This window comes from Megalobrama amblycephala, linkage group LG5 (genome assembly GCF_018812025.1).
Source record: "Megalobrama amblycephala isolate DHTTF-2021 linkage group LG5, ASM1881202v1, whole genome shotgun sequence".
Taxonomy (NCBI): Eukaryota; Metazoa; Chordata; class Actinopteri; order Cypriniformes; family Xenocyprididae; genus Megalobrama; species Megalobrama amblycephala.
The window spans coordinates 34,579,557-34,605,603 of record NC_063048.1 but is presented as its reverse complement, the minus strand read 5'-3'; the positions used below and the strand labels follow the sequence as shown (position 1 = coordinate 34,605,603).

Genomic DNA, 26,047 nt, shown 5'->3' with positions numbered 1-26,047 from the left:
TTTATCTTTTGGTTATGTGATAAAATTGATCAATCTGAACACCAAGGACTGATTTTTTTTTTTTGGTCCGGACCAAACTAACCAAACAAACCGAACTACAAGTGTGAACACAATGCATTAACTAGCACTGTCATGTTAAGGACAATGACATATTTCATTCCTCAGCAGACATTCAAACTTTTTCAGACTTTTTATAATTATGAATATAATATTGACCTGAAAAATATCATCTAGATGCACTTGCTTAGTCAATCTCTCTCTCATAATACTCTACATAATACAATAAGCTTCAATGAAGCAACTCAGCATTTCTTCATTACTAGGTCTAAAAAGTGGTGTTTACGAATTAGTAACAGAGGAAACGGTCAACTTGAGATTTGAATCTGTGGCGGAAGGAATTATTTCCGCACAAAAGAGGGTTTTTAAAGTCACTATGTTGTTGATTCTTATTTATTTAGACACTTGTGCTGTCAAACTGTTGTATAAATGCAATACCACATGAGTAGCCATGTGAAATTACTCTATATCAGCACGGCTGTGATTTGTCACCTCACCTTTATTTATATAGCGCTTTTTACAATGCAGATTGTGTCAAAGCAGCTTTACATTGATAACTGGTACATAATTTTGCTGCACAGCAGCTCTTCAAGAATAGTGTCAATGCAGGCAGATCAAAGCACTGTTGAATAAATGTCAAGAAAACTGTTGAATATCAAATGTCAAGTCAAATGTCAAGTGTCCCCAACTAAGCAAGCCAAAGGTGACAGCGGCAAGGAACCCAAACTCCAACAGGTGACATCAGGTGGCAAACAAGTAAGGAGAAACCAGACTTAGTCGGGGGGCCAGTTCTCCGCTGGCGAACAGTGCTTTGTTACGAATCAGGTTGCTATTGTACCGCTTTCTATCTGGCTAATAACTTGTAGATTTAATAAATAATTAACTTGTTATATGCCAATCTATGGACCAGCGTCTCAGAAGGACAGATTCGCTACTGAGAAAGATGCAACAACAACAGTGAACAGACTTGAAGAATAATTTGGTTGAACACACAATGTGTATTTGTTTGACTGCATTCAAAAGGTAAGTTGAATCAATGTGAAATAATAAAAAAATATATATATATTTTCACAATTGAAAATATTGTTTCTGAATTTTCCTATCAATCTTTTCTTTTCACAGGTTTCGTGAAACTTTTCCCTTGATTGTCAACAAGGTAAGTACTTTATTCACTTTAACTCAGTGTTCGATTCACCCAAAAATTAGTGTTCAAGTATCAAAACCCAAACAATATATCACTTGTCAACCCAGAAAATTGACACTTCTCAATGAAATAAAATAATGTCCTTTGATCTCAAAATCCTCAATTTCTCAGTCTTTCAAGAAAAACAGTTCTTCAAATGGTCCATAGAAGTACAAATGTCTTTTCTTTGTCCATGAGGAACATCTCCATCCAAAACACAAAAAAAGAAGAGTTATTCGATTTCCTACCATTCGCAGAGTTCAGAAAATCTTTTGTTTCCACAGAAAATCCAAGAACAACTCAAGGGAGGCTCGCCAGTCCAAACCCTCCTCAAAACCACTGGAAGGCCGGGACAAATCCAGAATACAGGCATCGGTACATCTCGTCACATCGGACAGGACAGCAATCCAATTTGGACAAGGGCAGAACAAGAAAAACAGAACAAAACCAAACAAAAACAAAAAACCTGACCTTGAACAAACAAGGTCATGAAAATATCATGAATATCTTCATTGTAACAACATACAATAAAGTTATCAATCACTATACATCATTCAAATTACACAGAACTTGAGTATTCTGAATATATGTACATGTATCTTTTCAAATAAAGAATATTTTCTTCATATATGCAACGTCTGTGACTATTTTTCCAACATAGCGCACTAATTATTATATAACTGACAACTTTCCGTCACATACTTGAGCACACAGTTAGCTCGTATGTACTAAAGACAGCATTACACATTTTTTCATATATAAATCAGTCACAAATTCAATTTCTCTTGCTTTTTCCACTTAAACAATAATAATGATTCAATTGTGATGAATAACAAGGCAAATTGACTTACCAAGGAGATCTTTAAACTCACAGAAAATTCCAGAATGGAGCGGTTACAACGCGTCCGATTTAAACCCTTTTCTTTAACCTTTTTAATCAAAAATACACTTCGTAAACACTTTAGCAACACTCTGTCGCTAGTAAAGTATATGCATATCACCATTAACTTTTATATTTTACAAATTGAATGTCCATTTCACTCACATTACAATATCAACGTCATTCACAACCAATGGAAAATAAAATGCGTCACTTCACTTACATCAATCCATCGATAAAACACATCCAGAAGATTATTTCTATGTTTCTGTTCCCCGGAGCGTCAGCAAACACCGCGCTCATCAGCACCTATGCACGATAGAGAGAGCTGCCTCTGACTCCACGAGCAAACCTCGTGCAAAATCCGGAAACTAATTTCTCCGCTGCGCCACATTCTGCGCTCTCATTGGCTCACGTTGTATTAAAAGCTACTCTCTATTGGTCACATTAATAACCAAGTAAAATATATGTTTATATAAAATTAATATTTTCTTTTATAATAGTACTCGTTTTTAAGTAGTTCTCAATAGTTTTGTTTATATATTAGTATGTTTATATATTAATAACTTTATTTCTATATTACTCTGGTAACCTTGGTTACACTATCAGCACGGATTTGGCAGTAGGCACAAGGGCAATCACAGCCGTGCTATTATTTACTAAACGTCTAGTAACCATGGATATGCACATTAGCAATTACTTTTTTAAAAAAGACTTAATTCTACACACAGTGCAGACTCAATATGACTTCATTAATTGCCAATTAAATGTACTGCATTGAACTTTAACTAAATTTGAAGTTGATCTCTTGCTTTCTCGTGCAGATCCAGCAATTATAGTGATTCTTCATAATAACAGTCCCTTCCCTTCATTGTTTCTCCATCACACATCTGTCTGAAGTCAAGAACAAGAGATAAATGAGGGAATGAAACCCTCATCACAACATTGAAAGAAGTTATCAAAATAAGACTGAATATTTCATAAGTCAGTCCAGAGTTCACAAAATACATTCTGTCTTCACCTTCACAACTTTCAGATGAAAGCTGGATAGTGTGATAAAAAATGAACCATTCGTTGAAAATATGTTGTTGTTGCCTTTCAAGGATGAGAGGGTCAAAAGAGCCTTATTGCACAGCTAATTTACCCTTTCTTTCACAAGGCAAACCATTGAAATATGAGTGAATAGAACCACATCTGCTAATTAGGTGACATTCACAGATGCCAAACATAGAGAATTAATTATAGTAATTAGTAATGTTGCTGGCAAAGCTTTGCCCAGAGATGTGATACTACACAGCATCCACACCCGGGAATCATTTTAGATAACTGAGGCGGAGAAACCGAATAAATATTTATGATTTCTGAGGCATATCTTTACACAGTTGTAAAATAAAATTTTCAAACAGCCAAGTTATGTTCAGGGTCTGAAATATTCATGAGTGATGATGGAGTAGTTTTTGGTCAGAGATCTAATTTTATGATATGATGCTTCACACACAGTGATGACCTTCACGATAGGCCAATTGCTGTACATTTTTTTTTATCACAGTGAACTACTGACTCATTCATTTTTAACAAAATGCTATATTTAGGTAGACATTTGAGCTTGATACATTGGATTTTGAAGAAAAGAACTCATAATCATAATATCTGAGATTATAAATGATTTTTTTCAAAATAATTGTCTTTCATCCTGCTTTTATTTTTCAATGAAAACATCTTTACCACAAGCCATATTGCATTCGCAGTGAGGCAAAGAGTAAGCTGATTACTTATATTGTTGGATTAGTTCTAACAGATTTAATTTCTCGAATCGTGTCTGGATAATCTGTAATCTGATTGAAATTGCACCTCAACTGTGACATTTTATCTCAGAGCCAGATCAAACTACAAAAGCGTAGGTACGAATTAGAAATTGAGCTCTTGTGTGTTGTTTAGAAAATGACTGATCACAATAATTAATTCAGAAACCTAATCACTCTAATAATAAAGTCACTTTTCAATGCTTTACAAAAATGGCGTAGTAGTTGTGAAATGCACTGAGGGAAATTCTGCTTGCATTACATGCTTCAGCAACACACCTTGTACATCTGCCACAACATGCACCCTTCAGGGAATGTTTAATAAGCACCATTAAAATCTCACAGGATAAGGTAGACTGCTGCTTTTCATTTTTTTATTGACTCTGCATTCAAAAACCCTACAAAGCAAGTGTCAATGCCCAATTTGTCAGTTGTCTCAGGGATGAGGAATTCCTTGAGAATCCATAATTCAAACAATTCCCCAATGAATCTGTCGTTCAACATGATTTGCAAAACAGCTTTTTCTGGCCTCATTTGCTATAGCCACCAGCTGAGATGTTTCCCCCTTGTCTTTAGTATTGTGCTATGTGCTATTCTTGCTTGAAGAAACCCAGATGCTCTATTATATGGAAATGTGTATTAGAAAAGTGATCTCATTATTATTCATTCACTGTAAAAAAAAAAAAAATCCCCGTAAAATTTACAGTAAAAAAACAGCAGCTGTGGTGGTGAGAACTTTGCTGTAAAAAATACGGTAGCACCTTTTTAATTTTTATGGGGCAGCACTTAGTTTACTTAGCACTTAGCTTAGTCTATTTTATAGTTCAAAACCGTATAATTTAAAGGTTTATATTGTAATAATTACATAACTGTTTATTTTACACAAACACACACACAAGTAAAATCTGTTAAATTTACGGTAAAAACCTGGCAGCTGTGGTTGGCAGAAATATAATTTTTTCTGTGGTTGGCAGGAAAAAATAAGGTAGCAACATTTTAGGTTTTACAGATTTAACTTAAATTTACAGTAAAAAAAAAAAAAAAAAAAAAAAAAAAAAAAACATATTTCATTAACTGATATATTGTTAATGTACCAACCTATTGAAGTACAAATATATGTTTTGTACATTTGTAATACACTAACAACCACCAAACACAGTGATGATGAGAGTCACATGACAAATCAAAGCTCATCACAAGCAGTTTTTCCACAAGCTGAAAAGAACAATACTAATATATAGAAGGTGCACAGTGTTATTATTGTACAGTGTAATGTTTACATATTGACAGGCATATTCTAAAATGCAAAACCTTTTATGTTCAAATGCTTACAAATGCTAAGAGGTCCACAGAATATTGAATGCAGTAGACACTGTTGTGTTTATATATGATTATATAAGAGATGTCAGATCACACATCATGCTAGTTTTCTTTATTTTGCAAAAAGCACAACATTTTGTTTTTACTGTCAGTGCACACAAATAAAAGTAGATATTCTGTAGTTTCTATTGCTATATTACTTTTGTTATGTTGCTGCTATGTAAGGAAAACATCTCAGGTTACACATGTAACCATGGTTCCCTGAGAAGGGGAACGAGACACAGTGTCCGAAGGGAATCCAGCAAAATGCGGCAGAGCTTTTGCCAACCCCTGAGAGTTAATTTAACAAACTCAAATTCATTTAACATAGTGTATGATTTCTAAAGAACAGCACACACAAATACGCACACATTTTTTATAATATTTACAAATGATATATTTCTTTCAGAGAGAACACAGAATCTCTGCACACAAAATCAGGCAACTTTCCCTACACTACTCACATATTCTGATGTGTACAACATCTCACTCTGACCCGGTCTGTCTTGCCCCACCTCACTACTTAACTGTGTGACCTTTTCACCCGATCAGTAAGTTGGAGCAGCCAGTCAGCCCACCAACTAGGACTCAGAAAAATAACATGATCCTCCAATCTTACATGAAGTAAATACTACAAAGAATACTAACAAAGAATCAAATAATTTTAGCCGTAAATAAATGATAAATGTTAGCTAGATTATGTTCATTACCTGGCTATAGATAGGTGTTTATGTTGGAATATAATAATAAAAAAATGCTTTGTATTTTAAAAAAAAACAAACAAACAAAAAAAGCATCTATATCGCATGTCATTATGTGTGGTGAGTTGGCTCATGTGATTTATGTTTCGTGCTTCAGAACTTCTGTTAAGGGAACAAAATGAGCATCGATGCTCCCTGGTTTTCATGGTGCATTGTGGGACTTTTTAGGGAGCGAACATTTCAGTGCACTGGAAAGATTTTGTGATTGAAATAGTCCTTAAAATGGCTGACTCCCAGATCAGTGCCCTGAATACTGAACTAGGAGCTGACATATGGTGCTCTTTTGATCTGTTTCTGACGCATATTTTCAGATGTGACTGTTAGCTTTTGTTGTAGATCTGTGGGAATTGAAGAGCAAAAAAGGCACCACTGGAAATAAATATCACACTCCTGTTGAGTCTGCAATTTATGTGTTCTCATTTCATATTTGTGATTTTGTGAAAAAAAAGTTAACTTGTGGAGTGAGAAGCCAAAGTGTATCATTTCTTGAAATCAAGCACAGCAGTCTTTTCAGATGTGAGATGGAAAAAAAAGTGTTCTCTTATATTCCTGTCTCACTCTCTTAATTGAATTTGTAGCGTAATCTTAAGCCAGAGATGACAAATTCATGTTTTGATGAGGGTGGATGGGACAAAATATCACTTGGTGTGTCCATGGACAGGACAGGGACAACACATGATCTTTTGGAGATGTCATTAACAAAATCCTAAATTAAAAGTATGTTGTTTTTTTTAATACTGGAGTAAAATATATATAAACAACAGTCTATTGACAATAACAAAAGAAAAACACTGACTCTGGGTAGCTGTAGATTTTATTCGCCATCTGAAACCAAACATATCAAATTGTGAGGCCTAAAAAAGAAACTTTGGCTAATTTTAATTTACAAACCTCTTCTCATTCAAACAAATCAGCATCAAATCAGTATTAAAGCATTATCTCTAGAAGACTTTACCTTCATTATTGTGTGAATGACTCTCACAAACAGCTGCGCATTGGCATTGGCATACCTTAAACCTAACCAATATTGTTAACAAAAGAAAATGTGAAATAAAAATATATTTCCTGAAGCAACCATGCCATTAGACTGAGCTTTTTTTAGCGTGACTCATATTTCACAGCACCCCTGTGCTCAACAATGCAAGTGCAATGCTGTATCAGATGAGCTATTAATAAAGTTTATAATGTTATAAAAGCCATTCAAATGGCGCTGGTTATGTGATTAGTCATAACATGTTATTTGGCAGGTAACTGCACAAAATAAGACTATTAATTGATAATTTGCCCCTATAATCATCATTCACTGTAAACCCCAATGCTCAAAATAATTAATTGTTTTGAGTAGGACAAACTTAAATTAAACAAATTAGTTCAAATTAACTTTTATGAGTATTTAGCACTTTCATTTTCTTTTAAGTTCACAGAACTGATATATTTTAAGTAAACTGACGTGTTTCACTGTTTTGAGTTTTATAAACTTATTTATTTTTTTAATTTAGATAAACTTAAGTTTAACTAAAAACTGGGCTGGGATTTCTATTTCCCAGCATGCTTTGCCCATGGCACTCGAAAGGGAGAGTAAATGCTAAAATTAAGTGTTACAGTTGCAAGAAAAAGTATGTGAACCACTTGCAGAATCTGTGAAAATGTGAATAATTTTGACAAAATTAGAGAGATCATTCAAACTGCATGTTATTTTTTATTTAGTACTGTCCTGAGTAAGATATTTTACATAAAAGATGTTTACATATAATCCACAAGACAAAAAAATAGCTGAATTTATTAAATTGGCCCCGTTCATAAGTATGTGAACCATTAATTCTTAATCAGGTTACCTGATGATCTACGACTGTTTGTTTGTTTTATGATGGTTGTTCATGAGTTCCTTGTTTGTTCTGCACAGTTAAACTGAGCTCTGTTCTTCAGAAAAATCCTCCAGCTCCTGCAGATTCTTCAGTTTTCCACCATCTTTTGCATATTTGAATCCTTTACAGCAGTGACTGTATGATTTTGAGGTCCATCTTTTCACACTGAGGACAACTGAGGGACTCAAACACAACTATTAAAAAAGGTTCAAACATTCACTGATGCTCCAGAAGGAAACACGATGCATTAAGAGTCGGGGGGTAAAAACATTTGGAATTTGAAGATCAATGTAAATTGTATTTAATTTGTCTTCCAGGAAACATGCAAGTATCTTCTGTTGCTTCTGAAGGGCAGTACTAAATGAAAAACAATGATATTTAAATGAAATTAAAAAAAAAAAAAAATTAGCATCAGTGAATGTTTGAACCTTTTTTAATAGTTGTGTATGAGTCCCTCAGTTGTCCTCAGTGTGAAAAGATGGATCTCAAAATCATATGGTCACTGCTGTAAAGGATTCAAATATGCAAAAGACACTGGAAAACAGAAGAATTTTTGGGATCTGGAATTTTTTTCTGATGAACAGAGCTCAGTTTAACTGTTCAGAACAAACAAGGGACTCATGAAGAACTGAATATTAAGAACCAATGGTTCACAAACTGGTTCACAAACTTTTGAACTGGGTCATTTTAATAAATTCAGCTATTTTTTTATTTTTTATTTTTTTTGTCTTATGGATTACATGTAAACATCTTTTATGTAAAATATCTTACTCAGCACAGTACAAAAAAAAAATAACATGCATTTTGTATGATCTCTCTTATTTTGTTAATATTTTTCACAATTTCAAAGATTCTGCAAGTGGTTCACATACTTTTTCTTGCAACTGTATATAATGTTTTTGGTGCAAGATTAATGTTAAGTGGGAGATTTAGTAGTGATTAATGTTTTGTTATTCTAATTTAGAAGAGTTTCTGTTAATGTGGGTTTTTGGAGAGTTGCCATCTATTATTAACATGTTAGCAAATTAGCAATTTAGCAATTTCTTAACTTAAAATTTGAGGCAACTGATTGCCTCATTTATTTTGTATTTATTTTTGTATTATTTTTTTCATTTTATTTATTATTTTTATTTTTATTTATTTATTTATTTATTTTAGTTTTGCCAACTTATTCGGGTTTACAGTGTTTGTGTAGAACACACACAAAAGGCAGTAAAATGCCACCAGCTTATTTTATTAAGATACTGCCGTGATTTGTGTGTATAGGTACATTTTATACGTTTTGCCGAAATGTAGGTAGAGGAACATATTTCTAATGAGCCTAGGTTGGTGAGTACACTCAAATTCACATAGATACAACATAGTTTGTGGGAATATGTTGCTAGTTCTTATTATGCATTCTGAATAATGAAATCTGCATTATGAGAACCATTTATAATTGATATGAGTTAACAAGATGTAACAGGATGTTTGAATTAGCAAAACAGCACGGTGAATGCAGTGCCTGCAGTTTTATTTAAAACACTTGAAGTGATCTCATCTCAAGTGAGACATTGCACTGTGAAGTGTGGAAAGTTAAATGATAATTACTTTTAAGTTCTTATGTACAACTTAGGAAAAAAATCAGAAACCCATTTAGTCATGTTAAAATTATTGTAAAACACATTCTAATCCGCAAGATGATAAAAGATTGTTTAATATGTTCAATAAATATTTAAATGTATTATTTATAATCATCAGAATCAACAATTTGCATTTATTAATTTAGCAGATGCTTTCATCCAAAGCGACTTACAAAAGATGAATACAACAAGCACACATCAACTGCACAGCAATTTCTGTAGTAGTTCATAATTGCAAATTGTTTACAGTCAAACCATTCTCACTATTAAGATATTAAGATATTGATATTATGTTGAAACTATTTTTATGTACATTTATACTTTCATAATTTTTTTTATTTTATTTATTTATTTATTTATTTGTGAGCCAAATCCCCAATACTACTCAACAACATAAAACATGTAACAGGCACATAAAAATGATTACATGTATTTATTGCAAAAACAAACAAAAACAGTTTTACAAATGAAGGTAATGCATTGGAATACTGGTCTGTCATTAATAAGTAACAATGCTGGAAGTAATTCAGGACAAATGAGTAGTAACACTTCAGCTACTACTGTTAACTAATATGTAAACAAGATTAACTAATTTAGGATTGAGATAGTTCCTTATTACGTAACCAATATTTACTGAATGAGATTGGCCTAATTAAGAACTAATAACTAACTATGACAAATTATAAAGAATTACTAATCACAACATTAACATGTCTGAGAAAAAGATGTTTTTTCACTTTAAAATAACGGTCCAGATCGCAAGTAGTTCTTGCAGAGTGACTAGGTAACACCTGAGTAATTAGTGATGCATTTTATGACTAATTCAGAGTAAAAAAGATGTTTGACAATGTCTCAGACACACGATTACCTAATAAGGAACTATATTAGTCCTAAATTTGAAATTACTTACTGATTAGTTAAAGGTGCCATAGAATGCTTTTTGACAAGATGTAATATAAGTCTAAGGTTTCCCCTGAATGTGTCTGTGAAGTTTCAGCTCAAAATACCCCATAGATTTTTTTTAACTGCCTATTTTGGGGCATCATTAAATATGCGCCGATCCAGCGTGCTTCCCCTTTAAATTCTCGCGCTCCCCGCCCCCAAGCTCGCAACTGCCTTAAACATTGCATAAAGTTCAAACAGCTAATATAACCCTCAAAATGGATCTTTACAAAGTGTTCGTCATGCAGCATGTCTAATAAGTATAGTATTTATTTGGATGTTTACATTTGATTCTGAATGAGTTTGATAGTGCTCCGTGGCTAACGGCTAATGCTACACTGTTGGAGAGATTTATAAAGAATGAAGTTGTGTTTATGAATTATACAGACTGCAAGTGTTTAATAATGAAAATAGCGACGGCTCTTGTCTCCGTGAATAGAGTAAGAAACGATGGTAACTTTAACCACATTTAACAGTACATTAGCAACATGCTAACAAAACATTTAGAAAGACAATTTACAAATATCACTAAAAATATCATGATATCATGGATCATGTCAGTTATTATTGCTCCATCTGCCATTTTTCGATGTTGTCCTTGCTTGCTTACCTGCACAGCGTCTGATGATTCAGCTGTGCACATCCAGACATCTAATGTCTAATGCCTTGAACATGGGCTGGCATATGCATGAATTTGGGGGCGTACATATTATTGATTCCGACTGTTATGTAACAGTCGGTGTTATGTTGAGAATCACCTGTTCTTCAGAGGTCTTTTAAACAAATGAGATTTACATAAGAAGGAGGAAACAATGGTGTTTGAGACTCACTGTATGTCATTCCCATGTACTGAACTCTTGTTATTCAACTATGCCAAGGTAAATTCAATTTTCCATTCTATGGCAGCTTTAAGCTTTTTCTGTATTAGTTAATAATATTTGAAGTGTTAATGTAGTACTACTCATTTGTCCTGCAATACTTCATGTAGTTACGTATTAATGACAGACCATTATTCTAAAGTGAAACACAGTCACATCTCATTCAAAATTTAAATGTGAACTTTAGCATTAAGCAATAGGCCATGAGACACACATGAACCAATGGCATTTAACATCAACGCTTCCTCAGGCACCAATTTTTTAAGCTAAAAATCTTTTCAGCTAAAAATCTTCTTTACTGTACTACTGAAGAAAAAAAAGTCACCTACATCTTATTGGAAGGCTTGAAGGTGAGTAATTTAACAGCAAATTTTTATTTTTGGGTGAACTATCCCTTTAAGACTCTTAACCCTGCTCAAGTTTTTAATGCCTTGGTAGTAAGAATGGGTTGTTACAGTTGTTACAGAATTCTGCTGTCAAATGTATGCATATATTGGCTAATTTACGATGACTTTGAATTGCCAATCAAAATTTAGATTAATTAAATCTATGATTCTCTCATGGACAGATCTGTATATTGCTGCCACATTATGTGGGGCCCGGGATGAGATCCTAAAAATGAGCTACAGCAGTATAAATATTGTCATAAGATCTTGGTGTCAGAAATAATGATCTGCTTATTTATTATGGACCATCTTGTGGTGGTCCGAGGCCCTAGGTGGTCTCCGGCTCGGTAGGCTGGGCTTGTCTCTGCATTTTTTAAACAGTCTCATATTAGTCAAAGAACCCTGAAGCATTCGTAAGCATGGAGAGAAAGATCTAAGCCTTGCTTGGACACAGTCTGGCTTAAGCTTTGATGTTCACTTCATCCCTTACTGGCAGCAAGTCAAGACGAGCTTTACTTATAATCAGACAGCCATCCAGTCATCCAGACAGCAGAGGAACAGATGGCAGACACTGCACACAGGTGAGAACACACCAACACACTAACACGTCACCTATGTGCACTCAAATTAGACCCCGTTAGCCTCACTTCAACACACTCTCACAAGAAAACAACAATCTATCTTTAACGACACACCACCAAAATATCGCTCTGGAATAATTTTCACTTTGATTCTGAGAATTCCATTAAAATTCATCAGTTGATTATCTTTAATGTCAATAGCGTTATTTGAGTATAAGAGTCACTGAACTAGACAAAGGATTTTAAATTCAAACTGCTCACTACGGTACAACATTTGTTAACCGTGAAATAAAAAGAAAGACGGGACTGTTTTCCTTAATTAATGGGATGGGGACACTGTCTGTCTTTGCATTGTGAAATGAAGGATTATGAGCTCGCTGATATCAAGAGGACTGACGTGTTTTGTCCGAAATCCGTTTCTCCTAATCCCATACGTTAATGTTTGATATTATAAATATTACAGCCATAGCAGCAACCACCTTTACAGACATGCCTGGAAAAGTAATCACATTTGAATGCTTTTCACAGGTTTGTGTTGCTGTATGTTATGGAGTTCAGAACTATAGGCTGCAAACTGTAACCAGACAAATTTCATGGACTGAATGAATTCCATGACATAAAATGCTGTATTTCATGACAAAAAATGAACTTTAATGTGTCTCATACACAGAAAGCTCAATGTTTTATAAAAAATAATCGCAAAGTCAGCACTTTGCAAAACTTTAAATCAAAAACTGATTTCATGCACATTATGCAATTTCCCTGGTGTGTTGTCATGTTTCAGTGGCACAGAATTATTTGCAAGTGACAAGCAAAAAGTATCTGTACAGTTACATACTTTACCAAATTATATTGATTCTCAGATTGGAATTGTTTGAATTAATCTAATTGACCACATCTTTCTCTGAATTGCCAAAAAGTTGCAATGAACACTTTTCTTTTTTTTTTTTACCGTTTTTTTAACAAGCTGTCTGCTCTTTTCAACGTTGCCATCAGTGTGACATTTTCATCAAATTAAAAAATAACCCAATGGCTGACGAGAAAGTGGGATGACAGAACTTGTACAAAAAGTCACTTACAAGAGGTGACACACTGTCAAAACAAAGAAAATATCAGAATTCTCTGTCTCTTGGCGACGCTTGGAGGTGAGAGGAAGCAAGAAAGTAGTGTGACATAAGCCAAACGGAACAAAAACAAGAACGGTTACATTTTACACAATAAGTGTTGCCGGTATATCAGTGTATTTATTATATGAAAAGTAGAAGCTATTATGTTTCTATTTGATGTGCAAAAACTTGTATGGGGCACAGATTTTTATATACACTGTACTTCTTTCAAACATTGATATCAAAAGTACTGTGACTTTGGTGCCAGTTTGAAAACTAAAAAGAAAAGGGTAACCAGTCGTAACCTGTGAAGTAACATGAATAACAACGCTATTTTTATTAAATATCCAACAAAGATTGATAACTAATCTAAAAAAATATATATTACTTATTGTTAGTTCATGTTATCTTAATGCATAATACTTAATGTTAGCTTAATACACAGTCTGGTACTGCTCTTAATTCATTTCTTTTTTGTTTTCTTCTTGACACCAATAAAACCTGATATTCACTTGTTATTAACCTGTTATTAACTTGAATTAAAACCTGTAAGTGTTATTACATGAATCACTTTTCCTAGGTTACTCAAATAAATTGTTAAAACATGATTACTGCGTAAATCGGCACAGCATTTTATTATTACATTTTTGCAGTTAGTATTCTGTTGTTGCTGCTCTTTTCCTTCCCAAATGACAAGCTGTAAGAAAAAGAAAAAAGAAAAAAAAAAATTGAAAATGTTTTCAGAATTGTTACTCCTGGACATAGAAGATAATCATTTGTTTTGTTCAGTGTTTCTCAGATTATCACAGCGATCAGCAATGCCTCACTGCACTCTCCAAACAAATGCAGGTAATGTAGAGGATCCTTCTATACAGAGTTAACAATAAGGCCTCATTATGTGTAGTTTAGCATGCTTTCCTCACCAGTATGGGGCATAAAAATCTATTTGCAATGCCTTTCATTAAGGAACAAACAGGAATCCATGTAGAATCGACAAATCATTGCAAACAAGCTCTGGCATGGAGAGTGCTTTGAACATTAATCTTAATGCTTTATATTGTGCATACTCTGGCCAGACAGTATACTGTAATGAGCTGATTTGAGCTGATTCATCATATGGATCTCTGGAAGAAAGGAAGGAAAGAAAGTCAACAGGGTCACATTTTAGTTTATGTGGAGCTTAATTCTTATTTCAGTGTGTATTAGTATCTATCTATCTATCACTAGCAAAGCATAGCTTAGGACATGCTAGCAATGTGCTAAAACATATTAGAAAGATGCCAGTGACGTGTTAAAACATGCTAGCAACATGCTAATACAAGCTAGCAACACATTACAATGGGTTAGAAACCATGCTAACACCGTGCTAACATCTAGCAATGTTAAAAAATACAAGAATCATGTCAAAACATTCTAGAAATGTGCCAGCATTGTGATAAAAACAAGTTAGCAATGTTCTCAAAAATGCAAACATGCTAATAGTGTTCTTAGTCGTGTTATCAACATAACACGTTATAAACATACTGTGCTAAAATGCTAAATCATGACAGAAACCTAATAGCAACATGATAAAACATGCTAGTGACATGTTAGCAACATACTAAAACATGCTATAACAAGATTAAAACAATAAAACATTAAAACACGATTCCCAAATGAATCATTGTTCACTATGCAAGTATACACTGTGTACTTTTGAACTTTTGTACATAACCATATATTGTATGAAATTTTATAAGGTTATTTTGTCATTCAGCATCAGAATCTGATAGCCCCTCCCTTTCTGTTATGTAATTAAATTGAGATAGTTGAGTGCATGACAGGCATCCCACCCTACAAAAACTAATTTCACAAAAAACCCCAGGCAGGGAGCTGCTATCAATATGCGGGAGACACCCGGACCTTGGGATGTCTGGTATGGAGTGTCTAACATTCCACACTTCTTCTTCTTCTTCTTTTTCTCCCTTTTTTTTTTTTTTTTTTTTTTTTTGGTTAAGTTCATTAAGTGCATCATCTGGGTATTTAAAATGTACTTTTTCTATTTGGAATTTTCTGTGGCACTACTCATACTATTTATACTACAAAACAGAATAGAATAGTGCATAAATACACAAACTGAGACGCACCTGATTGAAACATATTAACTTATGCTAGCTGTTTGTTAAAAGATGCAATAAACATGCTAGCAACATGCTAAAAACATGGTAGCAGCATTTTATTGACATTCTCTGAGAAAGACCTTCAAGATTTTTTATAAATGGAAATAAATAAATGAACATAGACTTCATTTAAAGGAGAAACCCAACACAAATGCCCACACTATCATATACAGCAGCATCATGGAAATGCCCTGGGAACCACCTGGAACCCCTTGGCATCATAGTATCCACTTAAAGGGGTAGTTCACCCAAAAATAAAAAATCTGTCATAATGTTTTCACCCTCAAGTTGTTCCAAAACTGTATGAGTTTCTTTCTTGTGCTGAACACAAAAGAAGATAGTTTGAACAATAGGGGTAACCAAAAAGTTGATGGACCCCATTGACTTCTATAGTATGGAAGAAAAAAAAACAACAACAACTATGGAAGTAAATGTGGCCCATCAACTTCTTTGGTTACCGACATTCTTCAAAATATCTTATTTTGTGTTCAGCAGAAGAAAGAAAAAAAAAAATCACATAGGTTTGCAACAACATGAGGGTGAGTAAATGATGACAGAATTTTGTTGAACTATCCCTTTAATTTCTGCTTATGTGTCCTTAAAAAATGATCAGAGATGTCCAAGCAACCACATATCTAAACCACTGAATTCGAATACAGCAGTTTTGTATTTGTAAGCAAGCGAAAGTGGGTTTTACAATGCCACAACAGCTTCCTATCATCCCAACATGTGAGCCGCTAGTCATGTGTCTCAGTCTAATTAATCTGATTCTGAGCTTTGCCCCACTTTTCCCACCACAGCCTGGGCCATTATTAAATGACACCAGCACATCTAACTAATCTACATCATGTCACAAAAATCTTCAGTCCAACAAAACCATCTCTGTTAGGGGTCTCGTACAGAAATGCGCTAACTGAGTCATCATCCTACCACTGACATAGCGGCTAATGCCTGTGTGGCAGGAAATCTTTAATCCAGTCTTTCAACCCCACAGGTCGGCCAGCCCCTCCTTACACACAAGATAAAGTCTTCCCTCTTAATGCCCAAACATTCTATTCCCACTGTGGAATTCTTTAATTTTTTTCTGGTAGAAGGCTTTCCGGTTTTTCCAAATTGAAGGCTGCATTGTCACTGCAGGGGAAGAGGCAATCTTTTTATGGAGTATGGAGTGGGCTCATAATGTTTCATTGAATTATCCCCTTTTGCCAATAGAAGTCAGTCAGCAAAGCCTCTTACACTGACTGTGGGACTCGCAATGAAGCCTGATGCAATCTGATATCTGCTCACACCAATTCCAAAGCGGAAAACAGTATGAGAGGATTTCCAGCCTGCACAATTTTTTGCCACAAACTTGGTCCTGTAAAACTGTAAACTGTAAACATTTGTTACAAGCTTTTAAAAGCCTTTTAAAAGCCTTCAAGATTATTATTATTATTATTTTTAATGAAATTTAGTAACTTTAGTAAAAAAATAAAATAAAAAAAAAAAACTGAAAAAAATACTTCATTCAATGCTCTAATTTACCCAAACATTGTGCCAAACATCAAGCATGTCTTCATTTTCAAGTGATCAAAAGTGGTTGCAGCAAATTTGCAGCAGTTTTGCACAAAGCACATTTGTTGGAATGTTCAGTTACACTTCCTTTCGATACTCCACTTTAGACATTCTACTAACTATAAGTAACTTTGCAACTACTTGTTATCTAACTCCCATTAATTTGCAACTGTATGTCAGCTAAAGGCACCCACACACTACAAAATAATCGGGGGAATTTTGGGCCCAATTCTCCCCTTCTGACAACCCTAGGTAAAGTCCTGATTATCTTGATGCTTCTACAGATTATCTTATCAGATTTTCTTGTGGTGTGAGGTGTGTTAAGAGTGATTGAATCTGCTTGGAAGAATGTCGGGGCAGCACTGATCTCTAATCGTAAATATCTAAAATGTTGAATATTTGCAATCAGAAACCCTGTTGTGTTGGGGAAACCCCGAGGACAAAACACTCTGTAGATTGTCACATGGACGAAACAATACCAAATCAGAATGCAAGTTGATGGAAGACGGAAGCATAACGCAACATCATCCAAACCTTTTTTCTTTTTTTTCCCAGCGAGTTTTCTGTAAAAAGCAGTCCAAACACTATTATTGCCATTTTTCTTTCCCGTGTGGGCCAGCCTTAAAGGGTTAGTTCACCCAAAAATGAAATTTCTGTCATTAATTACTTACACACATGTCATTCCAAACACAAGAACGCAGTGAACGCAGTGCAGAGCTTCCATGTTTATGGCCGAACGCCAGCTGATTATTGGAAGAAAGCTTCTATTTCATAAAAAATATCTTAATTTGTGGTAATTTGACATGAGGGTGAGTACTTAATGACAAAAATTTTCTTTTTGGGTGAACTAACCCTTTAACTCTCAATAGAGTAGGCCAGTGGTTCCCAAACTGGGGTACGCGTACCCCTAAGGGTACGTGACGTGACACAGGGGGTACGCAAATAAAATGCTGAGTTTTGTCATTCATTTAATTCTTCCCCACCTTAAAATAACATTAAAACCAAGCAAGTGTTTCAGGGCACAATGACGTACATGACATCCAATCAAAATACCACATCTTTTGCTGTCAAACTGACTAAATCCATTTCCACACAAGCAGCATGCATAGAGTCTGCTGCCTTAGCAGATCGCACTACATTACTGCCGTTCTTGACAATGTACCTATAGATTTAGCACTTACTAGCATGGAAAACAGATAGCCTGGCACAGGAGGTGCATAATAGAGATATAAAACATACCATTTGTGAGTTCTTGTTAATAATATTATACGAGCAAGAATGCACATCCAAATATCCACACGTTTGCAAATGTGAGATTGATTTTATAGAACAGTTCAACAAACAAACGAGTAATATTAAGTGATGTTCTTCACAATATTGTCAGTATTTACTCTATTTTGCAATGAAATAATAGTTCCAACGAAAGCCACAGCAGAACTACAACGTGAACGAATCTGTAGCTTTGAACGAATCGTTTGTGAAAGTCTTGATTTAATGATTCATTCATAAATACAGCCACTTGCTTCGTTACTGAATAAACGAATGATTTGGTGACTCACGCATTAAGACTTACCGCCACCTACTGGCAGTTTGGGAAGTAGGCTATTAGTAGACTGTTAGGTTAGGGTTATAAGTGTACATGTTGTTATAGTCAGTTGAATGTCTGTTGGGGAACCATCAAAATAAAGTGCTAGCAGATATTAACAAAACATTCTACTAATACTCCAATGACCTATAAATGACATGTAGTCACAAAGTTACTTGTAGTAGCTTCAAGAGAAGCTTCAAGAGAAGCTTTAGTGTTAGTCTGAAAACTAACAGTCATGGCCTTTAATGTCAATGACAAAATGCTGTTTTTCTGACCACCATAACATATTTTGAAACATTAAAGGGGGTCTCAGAAGTATTTCAAATACACTGTTTGGAAGTTAGTCGGGCCGAAACCAACAGCAAATGTCTAACCAATCAGCATTAGTGGGCGTATGATGGTCGAGGAGAGAGAACGAGCAAGAGGGAGATTTGAAAACAAGAAAAACAAGAAGAAGAAAAAAAACTGCAGAACGAGAAATGGGACACAATACAAAAGAGCTCAAAAGAATATCACTGGAATGAAGGTTTACGCCTGGGCAAGTGCTTTATATTATTGTTCAAATTCTACTTAGAGCACCTTTAATACAGTTGTTTCTTCATGTCTTTCCTAGTGCAGTTTTATGCACTTTATAATAGCACACGAGATGAATATTAGTGTGCTGCAGTGCCTCAAGGAAAACCTCAAAACTTCTCAGTTAAATTTCCAATTTACACAACAATCATGGATGCATTCATCATCCAGAGAAAGAAAACAGCATCACTCCCTTTTAAAGAGTGATGCCTTTACAGTTTGAATAGTACATTTATCTCCACCTAATATGCCATTGTACGCTTTGTAAATGTCATGGAAGTCAGTGAGTGAGAAAATAATGCTTTTGGTCTCTATTGTATTTATTTATGATTGTCTTGTGAATTGGCCCTTTAGAAGCCAAATATGTGGAGTTTGTTTGATAGGGCAAAGCAGAGAACATATCTAACTCCATTATGTTTGAAGTTTTTGTCTCCCTGAGTATTTGTGACATTTTTGAAATGCACAATCTTACATAAGTATGAAACAACAGGCTGAGTAAACATAGTTTATTGCCGTTTAAATAATGATGACTGCTCTGTTCATTTCAGACATTGTGCACCTTTTTTTCTGAGGTACAAAGAAAAAGTTCTCTCTTTTTTTTAATGGTTTTTATGGGTGTTTCTTCCATTACTTTTCTCTGCTGACTTTTTCTAAAAAAAAAAAAAAAAAAAACTCTCCACAAATAAACACAATTTTCACATTTCCTTTAGTTTTAGATTTTTTCAGAGGATATACATGCAACACAGTAGTATTCTGTCATTATGTCTCTTTTTCTGATACCATGAACATTTCCATCAATGTAATGTGCTTCATATTCTGTAATGGAAATATTTTAAAACTTTTTTTTTTTGTAATTTGACCCCAAATTCCCTAGTTATCATTTTAAGTACTCTAAATAAACACAATTAAATCATATTTTCACACTTACTGTAACTTGACAAAATTACCACTTCACTGGAAAAGATGCACAATAAAATTATTCTGTTCATATTACATCTAAAGAATGCTCTTTGCTGATACTGTTTTTTTTTTTTTTTTTTTGTAAACCTTTATAAAAAAATGATACAAATTATTTTAAATATTGAAATTGTTCATGATTATAGAAGGGTAATGTACGGTCATGTGATTGACTATTAATGGAATTTAAAGAGGTTTTTTTTTTTTTTTTCATCAGCCAGATACACCTGGGATTCAGGTGTCCAGCTTTCATGTTTTTTTTTTTTACTTTTTAAACTGATATAAACATTATTTCAGTATTATTTTGCTATCCTCACTGAAAATACAGAAACGCTGTGCTTCTTCCGTATTGTCTAGACAGACTTTATTAATCAATAATTCATTAAACATTCTCACCAATTAATTTGCAAGTTAAAATTATTTCCAAAACAGTAAGGCAACAAATGAATATTAGTCCCTGTGGTGCTAGGTTCAAAGTTTATATAACTCTATACTTGAAGGGATAGTTCACTCAAAAATGAAAATTATCATTTATTTACCCTCAAGTCATCCTAGGTGTATATGACTATCTTCTTTCAGATAAACACAATCAAAGATATATTTAAAAATATCCTGGCTCTTCCAAGCATTTTAATAGTAGTGAACGGGGGCGTTTTGAAGCCCCCAAAAATGCACCCATTCGTCATAAATAAAATCCATATGGCTCCAGGGGGTTAATAAAGGCCTTCTGAAGCAAAGCGATGGGTTTTTGTAAGGCCCAACGCGTGACGTAATGACAAATGTGGAGGCTCAGAGGATAGAGCAAAACAAAACACCGGTCACAAATTAGAAGTCTAAAATGAGAAATTTTAAAGAGAAATGTTGTAGGATTTCGATATAAGAGAAGAAGAGCTTCAGTTTGTTGCACAGCCCTATTAGTTTGAACCGTGAGAGGGGTCTAAGCTTACACTTCTCCTACATCCTAAATCATAAATCATTTCCGGAGTTACTCATTTGGTGAATACGTATATTTTTCTTACAAAAACCCATCATTTTGCTTCAGAAGGCCTTAATTAACCCCCTGGAGCCGTATGGATTTGATTTATGATGGATGGATGCATTTTTGAGGGCTTCAAAACATGCCCGAAAAGATAGTCATACACCTAGGATGGTTTGAGGGTGAGTAAATCATGGGACATTTTTGGGTGAACTATCCCTTTAGAACTCTAGAACACCACCTGGTTGAAGTAGAGCACAATCTAAAGTTTTTATCTTAGACATATTAACTGTAGTAGGTGGTGAGTTTTAAATCCAAAAATGATGATTGAGCTCATTCAGCTCATGCAGTTCCAATTCTAACTGTTAGATTGACCGCTATTATAATAATCCATAATACAATAAGAACAAAATTCTGCCCAAATCAATAGTTCTCAACTGATTTTGCTTCAGGACTGAAGCTGCAATTTCTGGATCACAGCTCACCAGTTGAGAAACAGAGGTCTAAAGTTTTTGTCAAAGCAAAAACAAAATTACTCTTAAAAATAAAGTTCTTAGCAGCCAACTTCTTATCAAGAAACTTTTTTTTTACTGTATAATGTTAATAAGTTTGGTTTCACTGCATGTTCTTAAGATCACTGTATTGGTTATGTGAGTTATGCACAATGATATCATTTGATTTTTTAAAAGAACTAGGGAATAAACATTGCTTTGTAGGACTTTAAGATGTTCCCCTATGCTGCAAAACCATTTTTAGTTCTAATTGGATTTTTATTTTTAAGAGTGGCAAGGCTAGGACTCAATTTACCCTCACTATAACATTACAGCATAGTTACCACTGCCATCAAAAGCATTTCTCCTGAAGTAATAGGCTATATGAAGCCAAGCCTTTAAAAAATAATCACAGGTTCAGAGCTTGAGTCTCATTAATATATACTGATCTGATCCTGGCAGAGAGCAGTCTCTGCACTCTCATTGTTTCAGATACATGTATTCCCAGGGCCACTGGTTGCTTTATTATTTATAGCTGCGATATCAATGCTGGAGGCAGCAGTGGGTCAGTTCTCAGTGAGCCCAGCCAATGAAAGAGATACATGTCAAAATCCAGCTGGGTCTCTGCAATTTCCTGCAGCGCATTAACAAAGCTCTAATTCCGCAAAGGATCACGGGTCACACCGAACTTGCAAAAGAACTGTTTATTATTCCATTTAGTCAATCAATCATAATCTGTGTAGCTATCTACCATCACACGTGCAGATATGAGCTTGCCTCATTTGTTAAAAAGCTAGTCTCTAGTGTTTTTTTAAAGAAAGTATTTGTAATCAATTAACTCATCCTTCATTCATAAAAATCATTTGCAAATGTTTTGCATTATTGTAACTAAAATAACAATGTCATCAAAATGCAAATTCATTTGGCACAGGGATCAACATTGACTCAGCAGAAAGATTCTCAGCAAGAAGCAGATTTGTACTTTTAAAAATTCTTTTATGGAGACAACTTTTCTGTTTTGGCAAAGAAATGAAAACTATAGAACAATTAAAAGAATAGAAATTATCACAATTATCCTTTTTGAAGCAGAGTCCATAATCATTGTAACTGCACTGAATTTTGCTGGCAATACATTATTCAAAATGTATTGCTAACATATGAACACATTGAAGATAAGAATAAAGATATAAATATAGCTTTGTAATGACACAAGGGCGAGTCAATTTTCATTACAGTATATAATGTACATAATATAATGTAATAATGTTTGTCAATGTAAAAGGAAGGCAGATTTCACTGTCTATGTGGTTAATGGGAGAATTAAATTAAACATTAAACATAATGGTGTTGAAGCTGCAACTATACAAATTAGTAATCCTGATACCTCTTTGAAGATAGTGTCAGTGTGTATATTTTGTCTATACACTAACAGTTGCTTCCAGTGAGAGTCTCCTCAAAGGATTTATTTGAATGTCAATAGACTCACCAGTCAAGGATGGACTCGGACTCAAAAACAGCCCGAAACTTATTATGGACCATCACTGTGACTTATCCCCACAGACACACTTATTCACACACAGACAGTGAAAAATAAGCTATGCTACTGCCAAAGTTATTTATGAATTAAAATGTCATTCCTAGGCTATATAATCCATGGAAACAGGTCATCCCAAATTCCAACTTGAATTTAATTGTAAAACTTTGTACTGTCAGTTAAACTTAAATTGGCTTTGCTACATAGAAGATTCAAAGCTCCCAAAAACTGCTGGGGATGGACCACATCTGATATCCATCCATTCTGCATTAGCTCGGTGCTCATATACATGAGATTAGAGAGGAGCTGTAATTTATAGAGTAGTGTCAGTCATTCTTTATGCAGATGTGCAATAATGATGAGAGGAGTCAGTCTGATCAACCTGACTGCTAAATGTAGGAAGTTGTTTTTTTCATCCAGTATATTTAAATTCCTCTATCTCTAGCCAAAGCTCAATGGCCTTATTAAGGTGCAAAGAGCATCAAATGGGCATGAGAACAAGTCCACAGGTAAGGCCTGGCAAAAATAAATAAAATAAAATAAAATAAAATAAAATAAAATAAAATAAAATAAAATAAAATAAAATAAAATAAAATAAAATAAAATAAAATAAAATAAAATAAAATAAAATAAAATAAAATAATAAAAATGCTGGGTTGTTTTTTAACCCAAATGTTCTGTTCTGAGGGGGGGGGGGGGGGGGGGGAATCCTGAGGGGAAACTTCCTAAAAGAAATTAAGGTTTATTTTACACTGTATCAAATTATTACTGTACAAAATAAGAAAATGTCTGTAGTCTCACATTTTAACATGTATGTCATAGCTAACGACTGCTTGGAATGCTAGCTTTCTAAACACAGCATACTCCCAATCTATATTAAAAGTGCCACCATTTTCTCTGCAAATGAGTGGCACAACCAGGGCTGAAACACGATGCAACATTGTAACAAAGTGGCTGTGTACTCCACTAACTACAATTGGAGCACTGCTGATCTAGTGCACTAGTGTCACCGCTGTGTTTGACGGGTTGAAACTTAAATATCTGACAGACAAGATGGCACAAGTTAAAGCTGTTTTTGATGTAACTTCTCAAACATGAATGTATAAAATTGTCATTTAATGAACTGGAACAGCCTACTGATACCAGTTCCCTTTCGTGGGAACTATCGACGCTACGTCATAGCGTCTCGTTCCCTTACTCAGGGAACAGGGGTTACATCTGTAACCCGAGACGTTTTCTTCCTACAGGTTCCCATTGGCTGCTCTTGCTGCTCCATCCTAAAATGTTTACTAAATGTTTTTGAGTATTTTATGATGTATAAGACTGATGTGCCATTGCATAAAAATATTGTATATGACTATTCCTGCACTCTAAAAATTGCTGGGTTAAAAACAAAAAAACAAGTTGGGTTGACAATGGACAAACACAGCAATTGGGTTGTTTTAACCAGCAATAGGGCTGTTTTATCCCAGTAAATGGGTTGTTTTAACCAATGGGTTGTTGGGTTGGGTTAAATGTTTGCCCAGCCTGCTGGGTAGTTTTATTTAACTCAACTATTGTTTAATAATTACTGTATTGCTTGCTTGTTATTGTTATAAAGTGTACATAATCCACTTTTAGTCTGCCCTAATGTGTCCATAGAGTCTATGGGCTCATACTGGCACACTTATAACATTTTCATAAATTACAAATTCATTGTAAAATGGACTGCTGTGAACTGTAGCTCAATGATATGGAAAATTAACCAGCCAGCAATATATTGACTTCTATAGCCACTTTCTTTTTCTTTTCAATGCTTAAAATATTATGTAGAATATTATGCAGTTCAGTTAACATTTGTAAGAGATTGAACACCCTGGTAAATATGTTAGATGTCATGGAAAGCACTGTGGATTTAACCAAATGTTTCCAAGAAACTTGCTAAAGCAGATTGGTAACAAAATAAAAAATATGTTCTTTATGCTTTTGCTATTGGCTCTGTATTGCCCTGTTCCAATAGTGGTTGCGATATACTTGCTTAAACAGTAAATAAAAACTATGAACCTCTCAAAACAGCTGCAGCTTGAAAGGTGTCAAGGAGCTGTGGTGCAGGCACCATATGTTCCTGGAAGTCTTCTGGCAACCTCTCTGCTCCCTACCCATATCCCCTCTGTTGTGCCCCTGAGAAGCAGACTGCACCCACGCACCTCATATTTATCAGATACAATATGTGGCCCCCCCGAGGAATCGCTTACAACTGCACATATTCTAGAGCAGCAAGAACTGCTACTGCATCATTAGCTGGATTTCTTTTGCTTTCAAATTGCTGTCAACTTGTATAGCCTAAACCTCACCATTGCCACAAGGTTTAGCTGTTAGAATTTTTAGACTATTTTTGAGCTAGTTTTTTTTTTTTTTTTTTTAGTGTAGTAAGATAATGAGGACAGGAAATAGCAGAGAACAGGAAGGGGAAATATTTCTTGCATCCAAATATGCATAATATTATATAGTAGTGTTGCAGTCAAGACTACCTAAACCGAGACCAAGTCAAGACCAAGACAGGTGTATGTCCAAGACAAGACCAAGACTTAAAGAGGTTGAGACCAAAACAAGACCAAGACAAGTCAAGACCAAGTCAAAACCAAGACCAGACAAGCACTCCTCAAATTCATCTGAAAGATCCACATTTACTGCCTAAAAAATGTCTTATTTTTAATCAATAATTACAGTTATAATAATAAGACACTATATAGAGCTGTTACCAATCAATTGAAATCACTAACAAAATTCATCTGCAGAGGTGGAATAGAAGTT

At 34.5% G+C, this 26,047-nt stretch overlaps 1 protein-coding gene across 5 annotated transcripts in view; it reads right to left on the bottom strand.

The window, feature by feature from the left end:
* Positions 1-26,047, bottom strand: part of LOC125269164 (leucine-rich repeat and fibronectin type-III domain-containing protein 2) — a 131,206-nt gene that overhangs the window by 83,993 nt on the left and 21,166 nt on the right. Inside the window, exons 1-2 of one of the 5 annotated variants that reach the window (XM_048191974.1) lie at positions 2,344-2,717; positions 2,092-2,169 (exon numbers count right to left, since the gene is read on the bottom strand). The exons of 1 other annotated variant lie outside the window; for it this stretch is intronic. The gene's annotated coding sequence lies outside the window, so the exon portion shown is untranslated. Of the gene's footprint in view, positions 1-1,488; positions 1,626-2,091; positions 2,718-26,047 lie in introns of those variants that run through there. 3 more of the 5 variants (XM_048191973.1, XM_048191976.1, XM_048191972.1) reach the window with 3 other exon arrangements.